Source organism: Megalops cyprinoides, chromosome 19, assembly GCF_013368585.1.
Source record: "Megalops cyprinoides isolate fMegCyp1 chromosome 19, fMegCyp1.pri, whole genome shotgun sequence".
Lineage (NCBI taxonomy): Eukaryota > Metazoa > Chordata > Actinopteri > Elopiformes > Megalopidae > Megalops > Megalops cyprinoides.
This window is the reverse complement of record NC_050601.1, coordinates 17206041-17221383: the sequence shown is the minus strand read 5'-3', so window position 1 is coordinate 17221383 and position 15343 is coordinate 17206041. Positions and strand designations below refer to the sequence as shown.

General features: G+C 42.8%; 1 protein-coding gene and 1 pseudogene across 3 annotated transcripts in view; both read right to left on the bottom strand.

Annotated features, from left to right (window-relative positions):
* The window catches only part of LOC118794865 (protein TANC2-like), a 134567-nt gene that overhangs the window by 105524 nt on the left and 13700 nt on the right, over nt 1–15343 (bottom strand). The window lies entirely within an intron of this gene.
* Nucleotides 1848–1958, bottom strand: LOC118795219 (annotated as a pseudogene).

The following is a 15343-nucleotide window of genomic DNA, read 5'->3' as shown; positions in this document are numbered from 1 at the left end:
TGCATTATTTAAAAAAAGAGATACTGGTTTATGTTTAGCTCATCGCAATTCACATTGAAGCACAGCTACTAAAGTCACTCATCCTTTCCTACTGTATTAATGGCCATAATAACCCCAATATCTCCGCTGCAAAAGGAGTGATTGGCTTGAACTTTTGGTTGAAAGTGTTTTTAATTTTTGTATTACAGTGGCTTATCACCATTTTGACGGATGTTTATGCAAAACAAAGACACCCCACCAAAGAAACAAAAACTACACAGTACATACAGCATATGGGGGAGCACCACAAACTGTTACTGTGCCTTTGTGCTTGCAAGTACAATACACAAGCACAAAGGCATAGAATCATAGGACACCATTTTCAAAACCACAACCGCTGTCTAGGAGAAAAGCTGCTGTAGTCTCAGGAATGTTGAAAAATTTAAAAGCGTTTTCCATACACATACTGCCGGAGAGTTTAAACAGAGTGCAACCAAGGGGTCTATAAACCTCTTTGGTCTAATGCATTTAATAATGTATGCTAAAACTTAAACTATGCTCTGTGGAGACTAGGAAAGAACAATATAAATCTATAGAAGTATATATGTTACAGCAATAGAGTCACAACTAAATCTTTATGAAAACCTATTACCTTACTCCTCCTCGTGTCCATTTCATGTTTTAAAAGAATGAAAACATATTTGCCTCAAAGCTAACTGTGGCATTTGCCTGCCTACAAGGATGGAGTACCATTTATGGTAATCCACTATCAAGTGTGAGGTGGCTACAGGACTGCTCCCACTGTTATTAACATCAGATAAAAGTGGAGCTTGTTGAGCTTGAAGCCATTTAGCTCTATATTTTGAGCGGGGAATTCTGTGGAGAATGATGAGCTAATCCATCTTTTGTGGGGTGAGGCAGAGTGTCCTCAGCTGCTCTCCGGTTACAAAGCAGTCTCACAAATTGTCGCTGCCATTTTTGAAAGAGGCGTGGAATAGGTGCGGAAGGTACAGTGTGCAGGAGCTGCCTGGCAGAGCCCAGCGGTTATGACACAAGCTTCTCCCCGCTGCTTGTGCATAGAGGAGTCTAACAAATGAGTATTTTCCCTGTAGCGCGGCTTGGTCAATATAATATTAATGGTGCTAATTTGATAATAATTCACCAAAATTATATAACTTTTCTAGTCAGTACAATAGAACCCTTGCTAAAATGTAGATATGACACAGATCCAAATAGTACCAGCAGTTTATTAAGTATGAGCAAACTGAATATAAAAAATGCAAATAAATACAAAATACGTAATTATGAAAAAGAAGAAAAATATTATGGTTGATTAATACGCTGACACCCCACTAAGTGTCTTCACAACTTCACTGAAGTTAAAGTGAGACTATGGTTAACCAAAGTATTTTGGTTTGTTACAGGAGAGTGTTAGCACACTTCTGAAGCACTATTAATTGGTCTGGAATGTCCACAAGAATGACCACCCTACCTTGACATTGATATGAATGGCGGAACACCTTCTCACTGCAGCTGGGGTCAGAAAGTAACCACAATCCCATTCTAATCTGTCAGTGGCAATCAAGTCTAGCTCACAGACCAGGTGAGGCTCTGAGCTGAGACACACAAAGCCATTTGGGGAGATTATGCCTGGCCACACTTACAAAAACCCTCATTCATTACAGTACATTATATTCATTTAGCAGATGCTCTTATCCAGAGTGACTTCCAGCACAATAGAACATAAGTGTATCCATTCAATTTGAATGAGCAACAGTGTCAGACCAGGCTAACAACACTCCCAGACCAGTGAGTGTGAGTATAACACTATTCAAGACCTACCCCAAGTTAACTTGTGCAACCTGAAAAGTTTACAGCACCTGGTATTCCCAGGCGGCCTCCCATCCAAGTACTAACCAGGCCCAACCATGCTTAGCTTCTGAGTTCAGACAAGATTGGGCAGTGGTATGGCCGTACACAGTGCCACTTAGTACTCTACAATACCTCACAGGAATACTTGATGGATTACATGCGCGTGACTGGTTCACTGTCGAGCGGATATGCAAATCAAAAGAGCATTGGAATCCATCTGATCGCCTTGAGCGTCATCAGCTGCTGCCATGCTGGCGACAACATGTCTGCTTTGTTGCCATCAGCTTTCTTCCCCACAGTCCTCGCTGTCACAGCGGTGAAATCATGGCCTTAATAGGTGCTTATGTGGGGGGTGACATAAACTCCAGTGGGTGTACAACCTCCATTCAGCCCCTCCTGAGTCACCTGATATCCAAGATGTTCAGTTCTCTTCACACTGAGGACAGCGCAGCTTGGCAGCCATTTTCTCGGCTCCTCCAAAAGGTGAGTATGCGCGGTCAGGGAACAGAGCGAGGGGAGAGGCAGGAGCCGCACGCGGCCACGCTAACGAGGGTCAGTCAGTGACAGTATCCACGCCGACGAGCAGAAGGCTTCGCCTTACTGTCCGAAAACCCACTGAGATCGTTGTCACCTGCAGGTGCCCTCCTTTACATTGTGATCTCCTCCACGCAGAGCACTGGCCTGCCACGCCGACCCTGCCCAGTGTGTGCCGTGCCAGGCCCGTTCACCCCGCCCGTTCACTAAGCACTGCTGCTGCCTTCTCCTGCCGCCAACTGAAGCAGCAAGCGGCCATATGTTTAGTATTACTGCCGAGGAGACATCTGGTGAATGAGGAGGAAAACTAGGACCTAACAGGAAATGACCCACCAGGAGAGATGGTTTGTATAAGAATGGACAGAAACAGCTAATACACTTCCGAAGTCATGACGCTTGACACCGCAAAAAAGACAGTGTACTGCGCCCACAGACAGGAGACAACAGCCAGCGGCTAGCTCAGATCCTGAAACTGAGGACTTTTTCAGAGACTATTTCAGGACAAAACAATGTCTGGCTCGTGAGTACAAATCCTCTTCGGGGTGTACGTACACATCAGGATTTCTGAAATGACATGCAACAGTCGCGTTAATGTTAAAAGTTCAAGTCATCTCTGTTTCCTTTTTAGATAAGCTCATGATTTACAAATTAAGACAGAAAGTTTACAAATGACAGCCCTATTTGATCTGAACATATTTTTAACTGTTTTTAAATCAAGCTGTTTCTACCATCTCATAGGAGTAAGTGTGTTTTCATAAATCCCAGAATGGCCTGCATTGGTTATATCACATCAAAATGGTAGCAGACTACTACTTACTACCCTACTATAACTATCACTCTATACTATACAACCTTACTATTATATCGGGATTAGAGCTGTCTTGCAAACTACTGTTGTTTCTTGATATTGTTTCTATCCTTTAACAAATTTTACTTAATTCACAAAAGTGAGAGAAATCCCAGTGTAAGTGGACACGAATTAGGATTCTCTGGGCGAGTCATGGGCATGATGGCCAATTGGAAGACAGGACTCAGCCACATACAGAACTTGTACAACTCAGCGGCTGCACCACACACATTTCTGATGAGGGTCTGTGGCTCGTGATGATGACAGTACCACTACAACTACATGAGCACAAAGAACGCAAAACAGGCCCTATCTTACAATCCACCTCAGCTTGAGCAGCTGGTGCTCTGTACATGAATGGAGACAGACTTAAATCACTCTGCCAAGAGGAGCTTCATGAGATGGCAGAGGCTCTGGGCTAACGCAGTGGAAGAGCACAGTAACCCACTGGCTCTGAGTGAGGAGAACAGCCAGAGCTGTGCAGAGACAACGCAAGGGTAGGAGGGGGACAGGGAGGGGAGGAAAAAAGGAAGATAAAAGGAAAGGGAGGAAAAACAAAGGGAATAAAATTTCCAAATTAATAATTCATCTGATTTGCCTGATATGTTTCACAGCGAGCCTCGGGGTCAGCCCGTTTCATCTGTGGATAGAGAAATCCCGACGGTGAACAAGGCTGGCCTGTAAGTGACCGCCGCTGTAGCGTCAATACAGTTGGACTTGCTGAAGCGAATGACAGTCATAGGTCACTGTGGACCTGGATGTCGATAACCTATGGATGGCAAGGCAGTGAAGCTGCAACCTGCCACCTGAGATCAGTGCTCACGTCACGTTCTGGCTCTCAGCGTCAACGGAGAGGTCAAACAAACAAGATCAAATAAACCTCGAGTGCCTGAAATATGCTCCAGGTGGAAAAGCGCTTCTGTACGAGGGCCCCAGACTCATGATTGAGTTCAGACCTAATTTACAATAAATGCAATTGTTGTAAAGCGGCCGGCTGTGGCTGAGGGCAGAGATGGAAGGGGTACCACATGTCGAGCCTTGCCTTTCCTCTTCTGAGGGCTGGTCTCTCAGAACACAGTGAAAAACACCTTCCAGTCAATAGTAAACTGGAGTGTGGAGTCTTTTGAATAGACTAAAGTTTTCCCCACAAGATTTCACCTTTAGGAGAGGTCGGTTATAATTGTATGTGCGTATACAAGCGTGTCTTGCGTGTCCACTCTCAACTTCCAATGAATAAACAAAGTGGTGTGTTATTGACATTAAAGGCTCAGCCGACAGACTGACTTAAAAGCATTTGATGAAACTTGGCATCTAAGTCCATTTGTCTAATAAAGAGCAATTAGCATTCATTATTGAGAAGACTTCTCCATGGGTGCACTTAGCCAAATGTAACCCCTGTAAGGGAGGTGAAGTAGTTTCACTTGAAGTTCACAGTCATTGGTTAAGAACAAAGGCCACAGGGCTGGAGGGACAGAGAGAGGATCTCCTACTATGTGAGGAGCCGTCACTATACATCACATCGCCAGTTCTGGGTCAGCAACCCCCTGATGAAGAGACTTTACCACAAGTGATGAAGATGCATCCATGCCAGCAGCAAATCAGTGAAACAGCCATTTTTGTTGAGGAGCTCCTAAAAACCACTGGAACTGAGATTAGATTTATACACAGACATTTTCAGTTTGGACCTAACCTCCTAAGGAAGCAATTCTGTCACATTATTTCATACATATGATGTTCACCACCATCAATAAGGAAACAACCATGGTCTTTGCCTGACCTGGACCATTCCCATTCAGAAGCAGATCAACTCATCTCAAGGCCAGCTGCGGTCTGGTCATCACAGTATCTGTCTATATCATGTTTGTCTTTTGACAGTTAATCAGGGATTCGACCTAACCCAACCCAAATTTAATTCCTGCCCAAATTTGGATTAATTAATCAAGAGAAGTTTTCTGCTGTTTTTTCTCATGACATTTTTGTGTAGAGCCATAAATCCAGGCTCCTGTCCTGGGGCAGGGCGCAGTATGTTCCGGTTATTTTCAACAAGGGGCTCTCTGATTTATGGCGCGTTTCTGATATCGACTTGTGGAGAGGCCGTGATCAAAGGACAGATATCTTCAAAAGCGGGCTTTGTTTTGCGAGCATTTCAAAGACGATCTTCTTTTAGAATCCAGAGGTCACGGTGTTGTATTTTGCTACTCCTTTTGTTTTTTTTTGTTCAGATAATTAGCCAATGAAAGCTACTACTTCAACTACAGCTCTCTGGTGGTCAACCTACTACAGACTAGTTCCTCAACTTAATCCAACAAATATTGTTTCATCCTGAGAATAGCTTTTATGTAGCAACCCTTTGCCAGAAGCCTGATCACAGCAAAGGGCACCTGGCACACAGTGCGGTTTTACAACCGAGACAACACCTCATTTAAAACAACACGTTCTGTCTATATTACCCTTAAAAAAGGAACCTTCTAAAATAATAAATCAAACTGCAGCAGCTACAGCAAAGGGGGGGAGGAAAGGGGAAATTAAGAGAGACGCAATTTATTACCATTCTGTGTTTGTTTTAAACGAGGTCTGGTAAGGATCATGACATAAGTGATTTAATCCAGTCAGGCAAAACATAACTGGCTAAAACAGGACTGCTGTCAGGTTCGCTCACCGGCTTCTCCATCTCACAGATCACACGCTCCAATGACAGAAATATAATCCTTTCAGCCTGGGGGCCACGGCTGGGCTTGTGCAAAGTTCCACAGTAACCTTGGTAACAAGAAATGTTGTTAGGTACTGGTAGAGGAGGACATCTAGATGCAGCAACAAGTCATGGACTAGCTGACTCATTTCACTGCTCTCCACTTTGATGTGTGCATTCACAGCCCATAGTTTCTAGCCCACTTAACAGTGAATGGTTTCAATTAGACAGACACCGTTCAAGTCATGCTACTGCTGTAACACTTACAGGTACTGCAGTGACTGCAGTAAAGAAAACTATACGGCAGAAGTGGTACAAAGAGGAAAGAAAGGGTAACATATGCTCAAGCCTATCCACACAAAGACCACTTCTTCCTCTGAGGAAATCCCCACTGACAGTGCCTTTGGCTATGGTGTAACAAACGACAGAGAAATAGTGGAGTTGGCCTCATTTGATTATGCATACACAACTCTACAACAAATTGCAATTACACAGGGTCTAATTCCATAGTCAAAACTTTCACAAGTAGCACCTCTATCTTCAAGTACTGTAGCCCCTTTCTGAACTGGTCGCCTGGTTCCATACTTAAGTCAGCTTCAGATGAATGCCAGAGCCCTGTATTTTCACTAGTGCAATAACAACATGAGTCACCAGACAATAAGATCACCACACTGATTACAAATTGCTTCTCAGTTTTTGCTTATGTGGCGCAATGAATAATGGCAGCGTGAGTGATGACAGTATGTGGGCGCGGTCACTTTCAGGAACAAGTACACTGCAGCCCCACCAGCGGCCACAGGGACAGGGCTGGCAGGCTGCTAAGGGCACAGAGCTGAAGCCATCATCACAGCCTGCCGTGACACACTCAGAGAACACAGAGACACAGAGGAAAGAAAAGTAGAGATATCACCATATTTATTTAGAGAGACGTTCACAAATAGTCTTACACGCAGTTGTATGCACAGTTACACACACATGCGTATATACAGAGATAAACACTGTATGTACATAACAGTATGTGTGTGGTTGAATAAATTAAAAGGTAACATTATGCCATTCATTTAACAGCAAAGCACAGAAATTGAAAATTTTAATCTGTTCTACTCACCTATCTTCACTACACAGTCCCCTGTCAGAACAAAAAGAATGAGCTCATAAGGGCTGTAGCAGGTTCATGTTTGAAGGGTACTAATAAAATGTACTGTAAAGAGATGTCTAACACACAGGAGAAGGTCACTTAACTCAGGGCAATAAATGCCAGGTAATAAACTTGGAAGGAAAGCACATTTGCATTGAGCTTCTGTTGTTTGAACTGCCAGTCTGTCCTCTGGTGGAACGCTTGCATTGAAACTGCCCGAAAGCACAAGATTCTGGCTCTATAGCCTTTCAATCCATGCTTGGCTGTGAACAAACATGCCCCTCTCTCATCCTTGTCTAACCCCAGTAGCCCAGTCCAGTCCAGTCTCTGTCCAAGTTACCCAGCAGAATTCATATGCATATGTGTGGGAAATTTTCCCTGCAGTCACATTGTGAACCCACAAGACCCTTCTTTTGGGTAGTGGTGTGGGGGTGACAGTGAATACTGCGAGTCAGCTATCCACATAATACCGACTCCAGCAGAACAATGCCGTTAATGTGCATTTGATGGTGCATCTGAGAGAGTCTTCTGGGAGACGTGCTAGTGAATGAATCCACCCCCGCCCACGCCGGCACTGCTGCACCCTCCCGTTTCGGGCACGAGGCTGCGTCACGGCCGATTCGATCCGTTAGGTCAGAAATGTGCTGATGCCTCTCAGCTCCCTATCACGCTTAGGTGTGCGGGTGCGAGGTGAAAAGGTGTGACATTAAAGAATGCTGAGAAATCCTGACTGCAGAATCAAAGTGCATCCGCTCATTCTTCATGTGATGCTCTTTAGAAAAACTTCGCTGTAGATACTGGAATCATTGGAATCAAACTGGACTAATTACCAGGGAACACTGTGTCTGTTAAAACCAATTAGAAAGCGGTGGTAAAGCCCCATCTACAGATCAGGCTGTCTGGAAGAGCCCTCAATTAGACTACGGTATCCGAATCATGCTGAGGACCAACAGGACATTTCTCATTTCAATGCCATATTGATTGCAAAAAGTATATACCACAAATAAAAAACAGTGAAAGGGGCAGAGTGGTTGATGATTCCAGCTCAAACACCTCGCAGAGGCATGCGCCTGTACCAGTCTGAAAGGCGTGATATAAAATTGGAGCAACGCAAACAATAGCTGTCAAACAGCTTAATATCCGACAGCTCCCTGCACGAACTGAAATGATTTCATTTGATTTAATGCACAATGCACCTGACGCCCACAGCATGTGCTGAAGCGCAGTTTGCCTGTATATGTGAATGAGGCTAGTGTATGAGTTGATTCCAGGGCCCCCTGCAGTACAGCACTGCTCACACTGCAGTGGGGCAGTGCCAGGGTTTACTGAAGGCCCTGTGTTTGGCTACAGACTGAGAGGTGCTGGTCATTCTCCTTCTTTGTACCATACATTACATTACATTACATTATAATTATATTGCAATGTAATGTATTGTGCCAGCAACGAGCGGGGAAGCAGAAATGAAGATGCCTCTCATACGGCTGTTACTGCACAGATCCCACAGCAGGCCACCAATCCGCAGCAGAGAGAGCTCTTTGGCAGCGGTTTAAGAAACGCACTGAAGCCATTTTGCTTCTAATTATCCCACAAGGGGAAAAATATTCTTGTGCATTTATTCTGATAGCAAATAGGCCCATAAAATCTAACCTTGGAAGTAATGATGATCTAATGCACTGCATAATTTGGGAGATCTTTAATTATGCATGCTTGTCCATTCAGACATTCTTAAAACGCATCTAACACTGGTGGATATGCCACAATGTTCTCATAGTAGCATTGCTGAAAACAGCTCCCCACACAGATGCTGTCAATGAAAAAGAGCAATAAATACATGACTCATTCCATCTCAAATGATCTAAGGAAAAGAGGTTATGACACCAACCATCTCAGAACTTTGCTGCCATTGTAACAAATGGTATAAAGCTGCCTCCCATTTTTTTTTTGTGAAAATGTTGAATGGTTGCATGGATAAAAGTTATTTAATTTTGACCAAGCCAGCCATCTTTGTTTCTGATGGTTCCTGTAAAAATCAATTACTTCAAAACTATGACTCAGATTTGGACTTGCCTTGATTCTATTAATATTTAAAGGCCCAAGGAATCCATATCAGCAACAAAAAAAGTCGATTTAAGCCTCTAAACCCCATTATTTAATATTTAATTGAACAGCATATCATTTAATTTGGCAGACAGTAATATGGAGCTGTACTCCTAAAATTAAATTCTAAAGACAAAGCAGATTGTTTAGGCCAAAAACTTTGATGGTTATTTTTTTCCTGTCAAGAGAATTACAATTAAAGTTTATTTGGTCTTTCAAATGACCAACTCCAGACAGCACCACCAAGTGGACAAACCTGGTTACAACATAAATGGAGATCATCAAAGAATGACACCACAAAACTTAAAACTTACTTTGGCATCATTTTTACAGAAAACATCAGAAGAAGGGATGCCTGACGTGGTCAAAACTAACTTACTTTTTTCCATGCACCCAATACAATTTTCACCAAAAAGCACAGTTGGGGAACACCTCTTTCATCAGTTTGCACCCTCTTGAGTGGCAGAAAGTCCTGAGATGTGTTTTTTGAGTTGGATTGACCCATGTATGATAGACCTTAAACTGAGTATCATTCTGAATCATTATCACGTATAGATTATTGAATTATGATTACATCAGTTCTTGGTGTACTTGATGTGACACAAAGCCGCACTCTCTTACTCCTTCTGTCATTGGAAACTAGTATTAACAGCAAAACACTCATTCTCCCCAGCCCACCATAAATACAGTGTTTTCTTGCCACACAGTCAATACTGACCGGCAGCTGGAGGCATCACTCCTGTCACTCGGCTGGGTTATTCAGACTCTTTTGGAATATGGAAAAAAATATTAATATGCTTTGAAATTTGCTGTGACAACTGCAGCATTATGCCAGATATATGAAAGGGGGGGTCAAACTACATGTGGTATGAATCACAGGCTTGTGGAAACGGAAGTGGAAATTGCTGCATTTGTGTCTAGACCTCAGTCAAAGTAATGACTAGCATAGAAATAGTGCATAAATAGAAGAAATACATCACGCTACCAAGAAAGTGTCTTTTTCGCATTCAGCTCGGTTTTATTTTTAAAAGTAGAACTGCATACACAGGCAGAATTGCAATAATCACAAAATAGTGATGGGTTATTATTGTGATACAGACAAATGACACAGTACAAGCTACAGCCTTCAAACATAATCAGTCAAAGTAGTGGAGATGCGCAGGCTGTTCTATGAGTGGCAAAAGAAGTATAAACGATATACAGGGGTAAGAGTCAAGCACTTTCTGTGAATAACCGCTGATTACTGTCTGCTGAGTGTTCAGTATTGGAAAGCACAACAACAAATGCACAAACAGAGCAAAAAGAAACAGACAACCACATCATTAGGTAGCAACAAAGAGATTCGTAAAGTTGCGTACTAAGGGTACTCACCTCTTCTCTATATGGTTTGTACCTCTCGGTATCAGTCACAAGATTTCTGATTAACCATTTCCCAAACTCCACTACCAAACCTTCAAGAAGGTCTTTAAGATATGTTGGGGACTGTATTTATGGTGACAGCACAAACCCTCACCGAGACATTTTTTAAGACTATAATATTGCAAGAAGTATGTCACACACAAGGCCTTGTATAAGTTACTCAGATCTGCCTGAGGACAGCAATGTCAGCTCTACATGTAACTTGGTGGATATGGAGACAGGAACATTACTTCCTTACAGACAAAACTGCCTAGCTAAAGGCTCTTTGCTAAGGCTCTTTGTGATCTAGAGATTTTTTCCAAAGCAGCCATCCTCAAACCAAAGGACAGTCTCAGCACATGGAAGGTCACTGTGGAAGTTGACATAGAGACATAGAGGTAGAACAGAACCACCACAATTCCCCATATGCTTCACCTTACAGACCACGTATTAATAATTTTTCAAACTGTGCTCTCCTTCTCTTGCACCAACCTTTCACCCCGGCGACTTGATCGATCTATGGCCTGTTCTTAATTTTGGTATTCTTCCTGGCTTTGCATCACAGCTCTCACATGATAAATCAACACATGTTTGACGACCTAAAAAAATGCTCATTAGGTCCAACACAGGTATGCTTTTTTCAAAATGGGCTGAGTTGCACCTGTGATAAAAAAAAAAAGTGAGGTACTTTCCCAGTATTTCCTTTCTCTGTTTCACATGGAGCTACACAGACAATAAAAGCGGTGACTCAAAGCAACTTAAGCGGGTGTACTAACAGCAGAAATGGCTAGACAGAGCTTTACACACATCAAAGAGTGGACTGTTTCACCATCTGATGTGTCCTCCAACCCCAACAGCTGCCTGACTGGGTATATTAGATACCTGGCTCTCCTTAGTGGGTGGACTACTGATAAGTATACAATATGAACTAGGGTTGTGAAATTTATAATATAATAAAGAACCAAATATGCAATACAGAGCAAATGAAGGATGCAAGTATGGCAAATATATGTTCACACATTCAGATGATGGATACCTTACACGGAACTCTATTATGTAAAGAAATTGTCACGTGAATTGTGGAAGCACTGCCCATGTGAACTAAAAAGCAAAAGTAACCTGAAGAACATTTGCATCAAGTTGAATCATCAAATCTGTGCAACAGACTAAGAGATGTATGGAAGGATGGAAGTACAGAAAGAAATTATTGTCAGCAGGGAATAAAACAAAAATATGTCTAACTGGGACAAGATAATACTTTCTAGTTCAGCCTCCTGGAACAGACAGGCTTGTTTTCCTCTCAGCCACTCCACACACTCTGGTAAAAGTGGAGTGTGAAGTGGTCCATCACCGAGCCCTGACACTCCCCTAAACCTTGCTACTTATAGCTTCTTCTGTGGGTGTCAACAAACAGAGGTTCCCTTCTTCAAGCACTATGGGCTAAAGATGTGCTCCAGCTGACATTCAGGGATGACAGCACTCCCCCAACCCACACCTTATTTCCCTATTCAGGTCATCATCGCTTGAGTGTTGCCTTCAACTGCAACCTTCAAGAGTATTCATGCAAGCATGTCTATCAGTGTAATAACACTGTGGTATAACACCAAGCAGGTAAGCAAATTTGCTAGGTAGTGTGACCTCAAATGACAAATGTGTTTCAAAATTCAAAACTGGGATTAGCTTCACTGTAAGAAGTGCAGGAATGCTTAGCTCTGGTAGAACACTGGCACTTTAAAAGGGGTCATGTAAACACTGCACGTGACTGGACTGACAAGGAAAATTAGCAAATGTATTAAAGTCTGCATTAATCCCTGATTAGCAGGCTGCAGGCTCACATTATCCCTACATAAACATATGCTCCCAACAATGACGGAAGGGCTGTGTGCAGCGTCCAGCTTAACGGAAGGACATGAGCATAATGTCCATCAGCATAGCAAGTGACTTGCTAATGAGGAAATGATCAGGAGGTGTAGAAAACCAGTCAAAAATCTTAGGGATAGGGAAAAAATAATATTCTGCATCCAACAATTTGTCCAATGAGTGTTGTGTTCTACTCAGTGTACTGCATACAAAACAGATACCCAGAGCTGTAGTCTTGAACTCTTCTCTTCTCTGTAAAACGTCTCAAGAATATCACAAAGTGATGCTGTTCAGATGATCTGCTTCATTACCGACATGACACTGCCCCGCATGTCCCCCACATAGTCTTTAGCAGACTATCCCAATGTCTACATTGCCAAAGATCTTGTGGAAGCGCCAGCAAAGAACACAAAATAGATATTAAAAAATAGATACAAAATATCATTCATTTACAGTTCTTGTCAAAGGTATTTTAAGAACAGTGTCTAAAATGAAGATGCTGTCAATCGAAATTTGTTTTTCCAAAAAGGACAAGTTTGTGTTACAGAGGTCGGTCACAGAAGGGCTGGTACTGACAAACCCCTATTAAGCCCCTTTCTGATTTATTCACCCAGAAACTGCATACAAGCTTCTATCCCAGCCAGAATTTTTGCTTAAAATGTTGCCTCAGAAAGTATAATATATTGTATAATCCTCGCATAGATCTCCATGAAATTTATGTCTCAAAAACCATGATATCCAATCTTACAAAACAAATATATTGTACTCTGACATGTGAAGGAATTCAGACGGGACCTCCAACTATAAATAACTTCTCCCATAGACATCAGTGGTATTTCCATTTCAAACATCACAGTAGCTGAGCATATAAAACTAACATATGTTGCATGTTTCAGGATCATGTGTGCTGAATTTGCAGTTATCAAATCTGCAAGGAATTTAAAAGGGACCTCCAAATGTAAATGGCTCCTCCCATAGAGGAGTCGAAACAGTGACAATAAAGCCGACCCTAACCTGTCGCCAAAATGCAACCACAGGCAAAACTGCAGGTCTAACCCTATCCCCAGCTCTGGCTCTAAAACCTCTTCCTTAATTAGGCCTAAAAGTCTGAGAAATCACATATGACCATCAATGGCCAGCTGGCCCACTACCCAGAGTTTAGGCCAACAGGTCGCCCCAAGAATATATTCGCCACTGTCAATCACGCATCCCATAGAGTCAACCCATAGCCACGATATTTGTTTTAAAAACATATTATAGCAAAGCTTGCAAAGCTTACAGATTGTGTCAATGCCTCTGTAACCTCTATGTGTTCAATCAGGCTGTAAAACTGCAAAGTGCACCAACAGGTGACAACAGTGTCAATCACTTCCCCAGACAAAGCATTCTATAGTTTGGGGGTTCGTAATCCCCTGTGTTCCACTGTAACACCTGGGTTTCAGAGCCAGGTTTTGGGAACCCGTAGCCAGAACCAGCGTGCATCAAGACAAGAGCCACAGCATGCCGTTTAACCGCATGTACCCTCATGAGGCAAGGTAAATGGAGGTGCTTGTGCAGAAGTCTGAGAGGAGACCTGCTTCTCTCTGCTTGTGCTGGAGTAAAATGAAATGAAGCTCTTCTTCAGAGGGTCTTGTGTTTCTCCCACTCCTGTGGTGAGAGAAGATCTGTGGAAACTTTGTGACCTTAGCTGCATTTCAGAGAGCCATCTAACTTGCCTCTGATGTTGACAGCCCACACGAGCGCATCGGAACACATCTGCCTCGGTGACTTGGTCTTGTGGGCAGCATCCTATCGAACTGAGGCTTCTGATGCAGACCGAGGCTTTTAAGGCAGGGAGATAAAAGCAAAGCAGACCAGTATCAGACCTGCGCAAGAGCTCTAAAACAGAATAGAAGCAGCTGTTGATTTTTCTACGTCAGAGGAGTGGTTTGGGCCAGATTTCAGTGCTACTTCTTGGTACTCCACTGAGAACAAAGGCCTCGATGCTGAGATGGATGCTTCAGAAACTAAAAAAAAGTTCAACGGCTGTGAACTTCATGAACACTGCCAGCTTTATTGTAATGTGTTTTCCATACAGCAAGTGTCTTACAGGGCAAGTTTACTGCTTAAAAGACTAGAGCATAACCTCCATATGCATTTACCCTTCTAAAGCTCATTTTCACTTCATCTTTCTGATTTGCGTATATTCCTTCAGCTTGCCAACAACAGGACACTAAATCTTGCATGGTCAGAAATAGAGGAATAATTTGTGAATGACAATTGATTAGTTCTGCCTGGCCTTTACAGAACTTAAAAATCAATCCTCTAACAAAGCTATATTTCCTGTTTTATTAAAGTCCCACTTTTCTGTCTATTCTTAAGTATACTGTTTCAAGGTCTCACGCCCTTCCACCACTGTAAACCCTCTTGAAAACATGATAGTTTTATCATAAGTCGCCCCTCCTCGTTTTAGGGATCTGTGACAGAGATAATGCAACAGGCACGGCTATTCTCAAGCAGTGAGTGATTTGGTGAACCGGCCAGGAGGAGTTAAGCTTGTGTCAGAATCCACACACACAAGCCAAAGGCCAAAAACATACGTTTCGAATACGATACGCTTTGGTGGTGGTGGTGGTGGTGGCGGTGGGGGTGAACCAAGAAACAAGACAGGGGTGGGGGTGAACCAAGAAACAAGACAAGAGTCAGTTATAAAAGACCTTGAAGCCTAAACACACATGCCACAATCAGTGCAAATCACAATACAAGCTTTCAGGAGCCAAAGTCAGATCCTCATTTTGTGCCATTCCGTGAGACCCAGTCCATATTACTGTGTAATCAGGAGGAGATGGGACTTGAGCAGCGGAAGGCATGATGTAATTGCAAAGTTCTAAAACACCATTCCATCCTGTAATCTGAAAGGGTTTTATCTTCTTCCTGGAGGGTTAACCCC